This window comes from Dermochelys coriacea, chromosome 26 (assembly GCF_009764565.3).
Source record: "Dermochelys coriacea isolate rDerCor1 chromosome 26, rDerCor1.pri.v4, whole genome shotgun sequence".
NCBI classification, from domain to species: Eukaryota; Metazoa; Chordata; order Testudines; family Dermochelyidae; genus Dermochelys; species Dermochelys coriacea.
In genome coordinates this window covers 1,170,548-1,183,553 of record NC_050093.1, presented here as the reverse complement: position 1 = coordinate 1,183,553, position 13,006 = coordinate 1,170,548, and the positions used below count along the sequence as shown (strand labels likewise).

The window sequence follows — 13,006 nt, the reverse complement described above, 5'->3', positions numbered from 1 at the left end:
CTGGACACAGAATCTGAAAGTCCTGACTCCATGGACCTATAGTCTCATTTGCTAATTTCAGCCCTGGTCCAGCAAATGGATTCTTGCATCCATGAAACACCCCACTGGCTTTGTTGGGCTCTCCACAGGACAACAGATTCCATTCTCATGGGTCTGTCTGCACTGTCTGCTGCCCCAGGGATGTCATCATCGGTCACCCTCCATCATTCAGATAGAGTTTAGTGTTTAACATATCCCTTCTCTGCCCATCATGCCAGGCTCAGCCCCTTTGCTTTCCTTCTCCGGCTGCCACCTTTGTGCCATCTTCCACACACAGAGCAATCACCCTGTCTCCTCATCCAAATCCCTCCTAAACACTCACTTCTTGCATCAGGTAGCAAGCACTAACCATGTCAGTCGAACGATGCCTTCTCCACCCAACAGAGCGCAGATAAGGGAAGAGCAGAGAAATGTCAAATTCAACCCATCCTCTTACTCTCCCATACATCTTATCTGTGAGCCATAAATCCCCTGGGGTCAAGACCCATAATGTAGAGGCTGAGCAGATTGTCAGCACTTAAGTATCATCACTACCAATGTGTTCCTAGAGCTTCTAGATGTCAGGGTGAGGGGCACGTCACAACGAGGTCCCAGATCATGTTTAGAGCTCACGGGGTAGCAGGACTTATTTGGAAATCAGCCAGGAAAAAACATTTTGTGGGACAGACAAATCAATAATCTGAACATGTGCAGTCCCCAGCTTTGAAGTCTGCAAACCCAGGACTTGATCTGTCAAACTCACATACAGACCTCACAAAGGATAAACAGCAGACAAAGGGGTTCCCCTTGGGGCCTGGTTATTTTATCTTGCCAACAAGTGCCTTCCACATCACTAGCAAGTGCTGTACAACCTGTCTCCATGTATTTCATTTGGAACCTAAAGAGACAGTAAGTCCCTTAGGACTTGATTCTCTGGTGCCTTGCCCCACGTGTGCACAGTTATCTCAGCCAGTGCAAGATGGGTGTTAAAATGCTGCGATTTCACAGACACTTTACACTAGTGTAAACGATTGCACAAGAAACATGGCAGTGGAGACACTGGCCCCTGATGCTGCCAGGACTGTTGGATTCACAGAATAGTTTTCAGATGTAAAATATAAATCAGAATACATTTGTGACAAATCATTAAAAGGGGTGGGGAGGAAGCCACTGCAATTCTGGCACATTTAGTAGATTTCAAAACAAGAGATATTTCCCACTTTATAGGTAGTTGTCTTAGCTACAACAATCTGCATTATAAACTGTTCTGGGGCAGCAATGGTTGTCAAAAGGAGAGAAAGATCAGATCTTTTGGAAAGAGCTCTGAATAACCCTCTTGTTATCAGGGAGATTTCCAGGAATTTAACTAAAATTTTATTAAATTCCATCCCCCCCCCCACATACCCTTTTAAAGTTTTATGATCAGCTCCATGCCTTCAGAAGGGAAGTCTTTAAAATATGCAGTATGCAGAGTATTTCTATTATAATTCAATGTTTCTTGCAGGTCTGGTCTCTGCTTCTCAGGAGTTGCTTTAAACACTGCTAAAAGGCTCCCATTGTATATGCCGAGATGCCAACTTTATCTTTTGTGGTGTTGTCTAGATTTGTGAGCATGCATGCAGGATTTAGGAGAAAGTGGCAAAAAGTAGGACAATTCTCTGTGGGAACCGTTTAATGTAGCTGCTAGGGGGTTGTAATGAGGGGATTCCCCCTCCCCTCCCCATCAGGGTACTTAGTTTCTCATTTTGTTTTTGTAACTCTTAGGACACAGCAGGCTAGGAAGATATTTCTCTTGTGGGTATTCTGCACAGATGTGCTGTTTACATTACTTTCAGAAGATGGCTATTACAACACTGAAGTGTTCATTGTACACTAATTACAACTAATAAGGAAATCCAGTGTAATTGCTAAAGTAATTTGTCTAGTTTAGCACCTGCTTTCAAGCAATAGTAACAAAGCCTCATCAAGGACAATGAAGATGCCTATTTGATCACCCAGTCCCAGTGGAGGATTGCTCCCTACAGTACATAGCCTAGTGCTTTGTTCAGGCTAGATTAGCTTGTTCTGATGGAATGTATCTGTTACGTTTCCTGGGAAAGCTGTAAATCAGGCAATCAGTTTTTCTAAATAAAATTACTCACAACTAGCTACTTAAAAGGTAAAAAGCAGATATCAAACCAATGCAAACTGCTATATTAGGAATTTTTAAAGAATAATCACCTTAATCTTAATTCAAGCATAAACAGTGAGTAATTCAGTCAGTCTTGCATACAGGCCACTTCAAAACAGCATTTACCATTGCATTAAAAAAAATTAAGTGCTTTGCTGTTTCAAGCTGCAAATCTGATGCAGTGATACCTGTGGCACTTCCTGCTCCCCCAGGTCCTCCATGCAAATAGCATTTTGCAATCTTTTCTTTTCAATCACCAGATGGCAGCAGCAGTTTGTGTTTTGTTTTTTTTTTTAAATTGAGGGTGAAAAGCTGCTCGATTCCAAGCTGTGCAAGTGCATTTAGGGATCATTCATGGCATGAATTAAAAATGAACAGAAAAAAAAATAAAGCATTTCATATATATAATATATATTACACACACACACACACACACACACACACACACACACACACACACACACACGTGTGCACAAAAGGAAATTCCTTGGTAAGGAAGAGAGGAAGCAATGGAAGCAAGATCTTCTATGCTTGTGTTCCAATTAATCCAGGCAAGCTATCACCAAAGGACAACATTCTTCCAGGGAAAACCACCAGGTCAAGTCAAGTCTTTCAGACTAGACCCTGTACTTGTGCTGGTACCAGCAGCAATCCAGTCTGAAAACAGAGGTTTCCTTGTCGCTCTGCATTTCATTATGTGCTGCTGATGGACAATTTTATCTAGTGATTACCTATCAAAGTCTGTGTAAATAGATGTTACATCTGCAACTGGGCCATAGTTACTCACAGCCTTTGCCAGCTTACAAACACTGTAATTATTCAGTCAAAAGAATTATGCTCAAGTCTTTCAAAACTGTCCTGAGAGAGGACAGTGCATGATGACAGAGAAGAGAAATGAGTAGACCATGTGGGAAGAAGCTAGAACAATTGACTAGTTGTCAGGGAGTCTGGTATTAGTTTTAAAATGCTCCATTAAGCACCTGAATGCTCTGACACCCTCCCTCCAGTCTGAACTGCGTTGATTAAATAAGCATTAAGATCTTAGCAGGATAACCATAAAACCCCAAGTTATTCTTGCCACACATTGGTAAGGATGGAGTTCTGGGTATGTGTCATTTCACTAGGACAGATGCCCTAGAATAAGGAGGAAAACTGCGCTATCTACTGCATCTCCTCTGGGGCCTTCCCCTTGGACATTTTGTACCAGCTCACACTGAGCCACGGAGGGTGCTACGCTGCCCATTGTCACGGACAGTCACAGCATAAGTGCAGGTAGCTGCTGTCCTTCGGCTTTGAGACTTGCACTGCATGCAGCAAAGGGTGGTGATTTCACAGCTGAATGAGAGTTTAAGACTGTGGTCCCCTGCTACAGGAGAACTTTTAAGCAGGAAAGAGACCCCTTGCAGGCTTGCTCCCTGCACGGAGGTCAGTTCTACCCTAGAATATTTCTCCTTAAAAATGTCTCCTGCACCCCTGGCAGAGGCCTGAGAATTCCAGCCCCCTTGTACCACCAAAGCCCTGCCTGCCACCTCCTGGGTTTAGAACTCAAATGATCTCCCCTTTGAAGCCGACCCACTGAAAGGAGGTCACAGCCGGAATGGGAATGCAGAGCGTCCACCTCTGGCCCATTGGAATGGCTTCTGTGAATGCCTCTTTGTACGAGCTGACCATAAAGTAGCCTGTGATAGACAGAATCATTAAGGAATATTCTCTGTGCAAAGATAAGAGCGAAGGTCCTCTCATGGATTGGTAGCTGGCTAAAAGATAGGAAACAAAGAGTAGGAATAAATGGTCAGTTTTCAGAATGGAGAGAGGTAAATAGTGGTGTCCCCCAGGGGTCTGTACTGGGACCAGACCTAGTCAACATATTCATAAATGATCTGGGAAAAGGAGTAAACAGTGAGGTGGCAAAATTTGCCGATGATGCAAAACTACTCAAGATAGTTAATTCCAATGCTGACTGTGAAGCGTTACAAAGGGACCTCAGAAAACAGGGGAACTGGGCAACCAAATGGCAGATGAAATTTAATGTTGATAAATGCAAAGTAATGTACATTGGAAAACATAAGCCCACCGATGTATATAAAATGATGGGGTTTAAATTAGCTGTTACCATTCAAGAAAGATCTTGGAGTCACTGTGGATAGGTCTGTGAAAACATCCACTCAATGTGCAGCGGCCGTGAAAAAAGCGACCGGAATGTTGGGAATCATTAAGAAAGGGATAGAGAAAAGACAAAATATCATATTGCCTCTGTATAAATCCATGGCATGCCCACATCTTGAATACTGCGTGCAGATGTGGTCACCCCATCTCAAAAAAAGATATATTGGAATTGGAAAAGGTACAGAAAAGGGCAACAAAATTAGGGATATGGAAGGGCTTCCATATGAGGAGAGATTAATAAGACTGGAACTTCTCAGCTTGGAAAATAGATGACTCAGGGGGGATATGACAGAGGTCTATAAAATCATGACTGGGGTAGAGAAAGTAAATAAGGAAGTGTTATTTACTCCTTCTCATAAAACAAGAACCAGGGGTCACAAAAGGAAACAAATAGGCAGCAGGTTTAAGACAAACAAAAGGAAGTATTTCTTCACACAAAGCAGTCAGTCAGTCTGTGGAACTCCTTGCCAGAGAACGTTGTGAAGGCCAACACCATAACTGGGTTCAAAAAAAGAACTAGATAAGTTCATGGAGGATTAGTCCATCAATGGCTACTAGCCAGGATAGGCAGGGATGGCGTCCCTAGCCTGTTTGCCACAAGCTGGGAATGGGCAACAGGATGGATCACTTGGCGATTCCCTGTGCTGCTCATTCCCTCTGGGGCACCTGACATTGGCCGCTGTCGGAAGACAGGACACTGCGCTTGGGTCTGACCCCATAGGGCCGTTTCTATGTTGTTCTTAAAGGATTTCTAGCTGAGTTTCTAACAGCTCGATTTGCAGAGCCACTGAGCATCCTACATGTCTGACTGAAGTGAATGGGTGCTGCAGATGATCAGCACTTTTAGGAAAAAAAATCCTGCCATCGGTGCCCCTTGTTCCATTTGCTGACATTGCCACCCACGACATCTTCACCCCCAGCCAACTTCTCCATGCCACAACATGGAGGGCCATCTTTTCGGCAGGGCCACCTTTTCTGCCGCGTAAGGAATCAGTCAGGGTCCTTTGAAATCGAGGCTTTATTCCCATAAGGGCAGCCAAGAGATCAGCACAAGGCAGCTTGAATTATTACAGCTCCTTGATAAGTTTCATTTTGTGCCCTCTTTTGCCTTATAACTGCGGCTTAGGAAAAGAGGACATCTCTATAGACTGTTTACGGACGACAACTCCTTTCAGTCGTTGTCAGCCAAACCTCATTCAGCTAGATCTCAGGCTGAGACTAGCTGCTTGCATGTTTTATGTAGGAAATATTTCATACTGATGATTGTCTCGGTCTATTAGATTTCAGCCCCTTTCAGGAAAAAAAAGCATGAACTAGAGAGAGAGAGAGGGGAAAAAAAATCACTCCAACTAAATGAAAACCTATAATAAAAAGTATGCTAAGGGTGCTCATGCAGACTGGCACTGCAAGCAAGATGTATAGCGCTGTCAGCCTCATCCACATGTACTGCAAAATTGTGGAACAAACAGCTGATTAACAGCAATCACAGTGTCAGGAAAGAATCCCAAGACTGGAATAGGAGAGAGCATATTGGTGCTGTTGAATGTATTCACTACAGCTCCAAAGTGCCCCACAGTCTTGAATGTATTTATCCTCACCCCTCTCCCCCCACCTCCGTGAGGTAAGGCAGTGCTAATATCCCCGTTGTACAGATGGGGAACTGAGGCACAGAGAGACTACATGGCTGGCCCAGGGTCACACATGGAATTAGTCTGGGGCTTGGGAGAAACAGGTTTGACACCATAACCACTCAATCCTTCCTTTCTAGATTAGGAAAGCTCAGACACATCCTGATATGGGGATACCCATTCCCCTTGACCCCCAAAAGCACTAGTCATTTCTCCACCAGCTGCCCGTCTCCAATAAGGAGGCAAACTGGACTGCATCCTCACTAACTCTTTATAAAGGCCTTCTCTTGCCTCAGGAGCCTTTGAATTCAAGCAATACTGCCAGCAGCTCTAACGCAAAGTGCTCCTCAGACAGCTCTGTGCTTACAGCATCCAGGGAAGGGAACAAAAGCCCTCCCAAAAGAGCAGTACAGAGTTTCAAAGTTACTTCAGAAAGTATTTTTCCAGTTCAGAAAGGGAGGTGGGTGTATCAGGAAAGTGTTTCTGGAGCCTGCAAGAGAGAAGGAGAAGGCAGATAGAGAAACGTGAAAAGATGGGAGAAAATTAAAGTCATTTATTCAAAAAGGGCCGGAGGCTTTTGTTTTTTTTTTTTAAAAAAAAAAAAAAAAAAAAAAAGCAAAACCAAAAGAAAAAAGACAAGAAATGGACCTGATCCAAACCCAGAACAGCCCATTAGTTTTTGCCAACCAACTTTGCAATGAGCTTTTTTTTTTTTTTAAAAAAGAATTGTGATTACTGCTTCTGAGCTAAGCAGTGTACGTGCATGCAGAGTTTGCCTTGTAACATGTTATTTTATTGGAGAGAATGGCTAAAATCTCTCCACCTTCTCTGCAAATTGTCATGTCCCCCCCACTCCATGTGTCTTTGCTATGTACACAAGCCAAGCAGAGAGGTTACTGAATTTGGCTCTTGTTTACCAAGTACATAGAAGAGAGATTTCTTCAACTACACACAGACAATTCAATCAGATTCAGTTCCTGCAAAGAGACTCACCAGCTGCTGAGATTTTGATAACATCCTCAAACAAAGAAGATTTGCACAGATCTCACCTGGCTTTCTTTCATGGCATTTTGGGACAGCTACTTCACTAGAGCTTTGATTCACTTTTATCTTCTATTCAAACCACTGCTCTCTCTCATTGATCACAAGATCCAGACATCACAAGGTCTCAGCTGAGCTGTGATTGAAGGTACATACACAGTGGTAAATTATTTAGGGGGCCCTATGCCTAAAAATACCATGAAACAAAGTATTTTAAACTTTAACAAAGACACTATGCTTTGTCTATGGTGCATGAGCCATTTCGCAAACTACCATATAAAATTTTCATTTAGGTCAACTGTAAGTGATCTCACACACACACACAAACTGGTCACAACCACACTCGATGCCTGGGACCTTTTTAATGTTGCATATTGTCACAAAGGACCAATACTTCACATGAAGGACTCTGGGCCAAGCAATCCGCTCCCACACCTAGCATGTATTCAGCTCTTAAATCTTTCACTAACCAGAGAGCAAGGCATTGTGTAGGTGTGACCTGATAGAGGAATTGCCCTCTTCTTTGTGGCATTCCACTTGGACAATCAGGTGCATGGGTGATTATCACATAACCACTCCCCAGCGGTGCTTCTGACATGCATTGGAATTATTCAGCCAAATTCATTTCTGTACTTGCTATGCCAGCCAGCTCCTCACAATCCCTTCACTTCTTTTCTACCTTACTCTGCCTAGTTTAGGGATAGGAAATTTCTCAGCAAGCAACAGCACTCCCCCTTTTTCCCCACCAACCGGAGACTGAAGTTGAGCAGAATTTCAATCGTGAAGCAAATGAGCAACAAGAGAATGTGTCACGCTTCGATTTTAAAGCAGCTGTGGCACCAGACCAGCTCCTCTAGTGCCCAGTGCCACAGAGCACAGTGGCCAGGAGCTGCACTGTGACTGTTACATTGGATAGCATTTTGCCTCTTTAATTAAGATGGGCTGGGATTCCTGGCCGAGCACAAAGACTAACTAACAACCATCTCTGTGTCATCCCTGGTAGAGGATGACAACAACTGAGTAGAAAGCAGGCTAGAACATTAACTCCTTTTTTCAGAAAGCAGAGAGGTGATTTCAGTTTGAAATAAGCCTCCTTGTGAGTCCCAGGCCAGCAGCATGACTAACATCACATTTCCAGCAGACAGTCACAAAGGGGCCTCGGAGACAACTTTGCTGAGAGGCTGGTGGAAAATGAATGGGAGTGAAGATCCCTTTTTCATACATAATCACCAAGTTTGATCCTTTCCAGCCTGAAAATCCCCTCCACGCAATATATTTCCACATCTGCAATATACCACATTCTGTTCAACTTTTAAAGGGGCTGTATTGAGGGTCATAGAATCCTAGAAGATCAGGGTTGGAAGGGACCTCAGAAGGTCATCTAGTCCAACCAAAGCTGGGCCAACACCCACTAAATCATCCCAGCCAGGGCTTTGTCAAGCTGGGCCTTAAAAACCTCTAAGGATAGAGATTCTACCACCTCCCTAGGGAACCCATTCCAGTGCTTCACCACCCTCCTAGTGAAATAGTGTTTCCCAATCAAACCCTGGGCACTGTTCAGAGCCTTTCCCCCATTAAGCTACACTTCATCAGTGCAATGGATGCAGTAAAGACATATGCCACAGCATCTCCCAGTTTACTTTCCAATGCAGTGCAGATGTGAAGGTAGCAGTGCCTGCCTAGAACGGTCATGTACTCAACAGCCAGGGAAAGTTAGACTCCCAGCTCCGTCAAGAGATTAGGATAATTAAAAGGGCTGCTGCCCAAGCATCTATTTGTCCTGCCCCAAATTTCATTGAATGCATTATAGTATGAGTGATGCTCACGGTCAATAAAGTGGTTCCCCACCTTATCCAAAGCAGAGAATACCAGAAATACCAAGAAGGAGGTAGGGGGTGTTGTACAAAAGCACTTTTACCAGCTAGTAAAACACTTGCTTGGAAACTGATTTTATTCCCCTCCAATTGCCTGTCCCTCCAGAAGAATCACACATGGCAGCATAGAATGGCCACATGCATTACAGCCCCTTTGCTCCTTTAGTCTTCAGTGCACCCTTCTGACCTTAATATCTATGAATCATTTGAGACTCTAACCTTCCTAGTAGCCTTTGCACCATTCTTGACAGAATGGCCCAGCCCTTATGCGATCGGCGGCGGTTCAGAGAATAAAGGAAAGGAGATATTCCGCAGCTGCGCTGCCCCTATGAGCCATGCTCCAAAGCACATCATGCTGCTCCGGACCCGACACACGAGGGCTTTGGCCATTTGGAGACTGAAATTTATGCCAAGCTGCCCTCAAACATCCCTTCCCAGCACTGGGATAGGAGGCAAGCACATTGGCTTTAAAATCCATGTGCATAGCACTCTAGTAATATACAACACGTCCAGATTAAAGTAAGTTTGACTCAAGAGAAGGCAAACAGCAGAGGAGCAGCTTCGTCTGAAAGTTACCAAAAGCCAAGGAGCGTCCTTAGCTGGCAACCACAACCAGAAGCAGCATCACATTAACAACCATCCCAGCACAGCACCACTCTCGCCCTCCCTAGGTCCCACCATGTTGTCAAGCACTGATACAAACACAGGGCCCGATCCTGCAGAGATTTACATATACCCTCCCCTTAACTTCCAGTTGCAAATCTGCAGGATCAGAGCCGTGTCACATTAACACAGCAGCCCTAGCACTGTGATTCTGTTCAGCGCTGAATCGCTGTTTTGGATGGGGAGTGAGGGTAGATACACTGAGCAGGTCTTTCTTTGGAGAACTTTTGTCCTTCACATCCGTGTGTGTTTTATGGCTAGAAAGAACTTAGAACTACTGGAGAGGATCCCTCAGAGCAAGGTTAGAATAACTCAGTCATTTATTTTCTGTGGATGCAGTTCAGCCCCTTTACGTGGGGGCTTGCTCTAGGAAGCCTGACCATCCTATATGTTTTAGATCAGGCATATAACACAAGCACACACCTAAGAACAAACCTAGGCCCCAGCTCTGCAACAAGCTCCACACAGATGGTCTCCCCCAATCCCACATGATTCCCCTTGACTTCAATAGGGGTCTAGGCAGGCTCAGCAGTCTGCATGTACAGAGTTTCAGTGCAGGGGCAGGGCTCAGTTGATTAACCCTGGGTAAGAAACATTTCCCAGTGAAGAAGGCACCATCTCCACCCAACAGCAGCAGGCTGACCTATGGAGGCAGTAAAACCACAACTATTCATAGATGAAAACAGTTCCTACCAGTCACTTGCTCCCACAAGGTCAGAGTCCCTAGAGAATCCTTTGCCCCCTCCAGACTTCAGACAACAGCCAGCCTGAGATCCAGTAGGTAACCCCTGAAAAGGAAAAGGAAGTGGTGTCAAGCCAATGAGCCCCAGCGAGAAAGTCTCTTCCTCCAGCTGAGAGCAATCCCAGCCCCCTCTAACTCTGCTGAATACCCAAACAATAATGTTGTATTCACCTCTCCCAGGAGACCAGACCCATAAATTCTGTCATTTCACCAAAGCCTCCTTTCCTGGCCCCTTCGCTCCCAGAGCCTGCTGGCCGCCCAGGTCAGCTAAGCTGACCAGCTGTGGCACTCTCACAGGTGGAGGCAGTTCTGCTCTATTAGCAGGGAGGGGCTGGAAGAGACTCCCCAGAGCTGCTTGGTAAGAATCTGTCACCAAACAGAGGAGCAGTTTTCCCTCCCTTTCACAGAACTCACCCTCCTCTTGGAAACTGCTAAACCTTTCCCACCAGACAGCGTATCCCAGAAACACAACGCATTTAAGGATCAAATTATTTGCTTTTGGGATGCACCAGATGTAAGGTACAGAAAGAAAGAACAATCCTAACAGTGGATACTCTTTAGCTGCTCTAAAAGACTTTTGTACACCCACATACACATTTTGTACACCCTCCTTTCACATGACACCAGCCAAACAAGCTGCTCAGCTCTTCATGCACACAGCATATTTCCCAGGAACTGAGTACTAGCATTTACACTGGAGTGCCCCCGGATAGTTTGCCTCCCTCTTGAGTCTGAGGCATGGGGGGAGTTTTGTTAAACAAATTAGAAGGTTTTCTGCACCCTCACCTCAAGCCCTCCCAGGACACAGGGCTTGCCACAGCCCGAGGCCCCAGTCCTGCAATGTGCTCATTACGGAGCTGGAGGGAAAGAAAGTTGGCAGGGGGCTCCTAGTTACAATGTTGGGGAACAGCTACTGGTGACCTCCAGAACTAAAAACATAAGTGTTCACAGCCTGAGCTAAGAGCTGTAACACACCCAGAGCTTCTGTGGGCTGTGGATCTCTAGTGCACACTGCCCACACGGTTACCTGCTTTCTCGGGGCTGGGGAAACTCAACCCATACACGTGTGGCCCACAACAGTTTGAATCCCAGATGAGCCACCACATATGGGTGGCTGCCATTTTGGCCCACACTAGGCCAAGGGGATTGAACTGGGGACCTCTTCAACTGGACACAGGGATCTCTATAACCCAGACACTCAAACTAAGAACTGTACCAGACCCATAATCTCTGTGGATTGGGCCCAGAGGGGGACAGGTTACACTGGTAGCAAATCAAGCGTATGTCAACGCTAGCTTCATCCTCCATCCTTTTCACCAAGCACAGTCCTGGTCACACTTAGCCAGCCAGGGTTTTATGCAGCACTGACACACAGGCCTGCCATCAGCTCCACTTGGTTTGCTGTGACTCTATGGCAAGCAGCCACTGGCAACAGGTCTGTGTGTAAACAGCCTCACTAAATCCACGCTCTTGTCCTGTCGGTTTGATCCTTCTTACAGAAATGCCCAGAGGCGTCAGGTGTCTGGTTACTCTTATTCTGGATTCCAACCTGCTGCACAATCTCTTCGCTCATTCTGTCCTGAAAACTATCTGCGTACCAGAAGTCTGTGACTTCATCCATCCCTTTATTGCCCAGGTCTGCTCCTCGCTAGCTGTGCTCTGAGGAGTCTGTGACATTTCGGGGGGGGGGGGGGACCTTGCAGGAGATGCATTCAGTAACTCAGCTGGTCAAACTCTTCCCCTCCACTGCTGAATCTGAAATGGCCCAGAGGCTACCAGCAAGCCTCTTTGATTCTGGATCTCTGAAAGCCTTAACTGGCTCATTTCTTACTCTCTCCCCTCCATTGTTCTGGGCGTACATCACACACGGTGCAGTCATTCCCTCATTTTGGATTATACTCAGTTGACCTTTATTTGTGTATTATTTATTTGCTCCTCCTTGGAATAAGTGGGCCTGGGGATCTGGTCACCTGCAAAATGAGATAACATACTTGTGCTCAGTTTGCAAAATGGCTTGGAGCTGAGGGGATTGTTTGTTTTTTTTGTTTTTTTGAGGGAGAGGGGGATTTTTAAAAAATATGTATTTGGAACAGCAGAAGGTGGGAGAGTAGGGGCTGGAACCATGTAGCTATAATTCCATCTCTGTCCTCTCACAACTTTTCCTAAACCCCAGCAAATGGAGATTTATTGCAGGATGCATCATTATGACAAAACTGCAATGCATTACATCTCCCACTCTTAAACAGTTGTGGCTTTCCCATCTCCAGCATCTCTCATCAGAGGACCTCAAAACACTTAAATAATGAAAACTAACTACTCAACTAATTACACAACGTCCCTGTGAGGTAGGTCAGTATTATCATCCCCATTTTACAGAGGGGAAGACAGAGGCACAGGGAGGGAAGGTGACTTGCCCAGGGTTATGCAGAAGGTCAGTGGCAGAGCAGGCAACAGAACCCATCAATGTGCTCTGACTGACACAGCCCATAAGGCATCCCCCGAGCTCTGTTTCAGCTCTTGAAAAATGCAAGGGCCTCGTTTGGCCCATGTGTGACTCTCAGAAATGTAGAGGCCTTCATCTTCGATATCTGAATTACTGGCCTCACTGGGAACCAGTAATCCATTCCAAACCCATTCATCCTTCTGGGATGTTTCAGCAGGAGGTGGTGGAATCTCCATCATTGGAGGATTTTAAGAAAAGGTT

General features: G+C 45.3%; 1 long non-coding RNA gene across 1 annotated transcript in view; it reads right to left on the bottom strand.

Annotated features, from left to right (window-relative positions):
- Window positions 1–10,585, bottom strand: part of LOC122457559 — a 63,159-nt gene extending 52,574 nt beyond the window's left edge. Inside the window, exons 1-2 of the long non-coding RNA XR_006277147.1 lie at window positions 10,474–10,585; window positions 10,254–10,348 (exon numbers count right to left, since the gene is read on the bottom strand). This is a non-coding gene — a long non-coding RNA (uncharacterized LOC122457559). The remainder of the gene's footprint in view (window positions 1–10,253; window positions 10,349–10,473) is intronic.
- Between the last annotated feature and the right edge of the window lie 2,421 nt (window positions 10,586–13,006).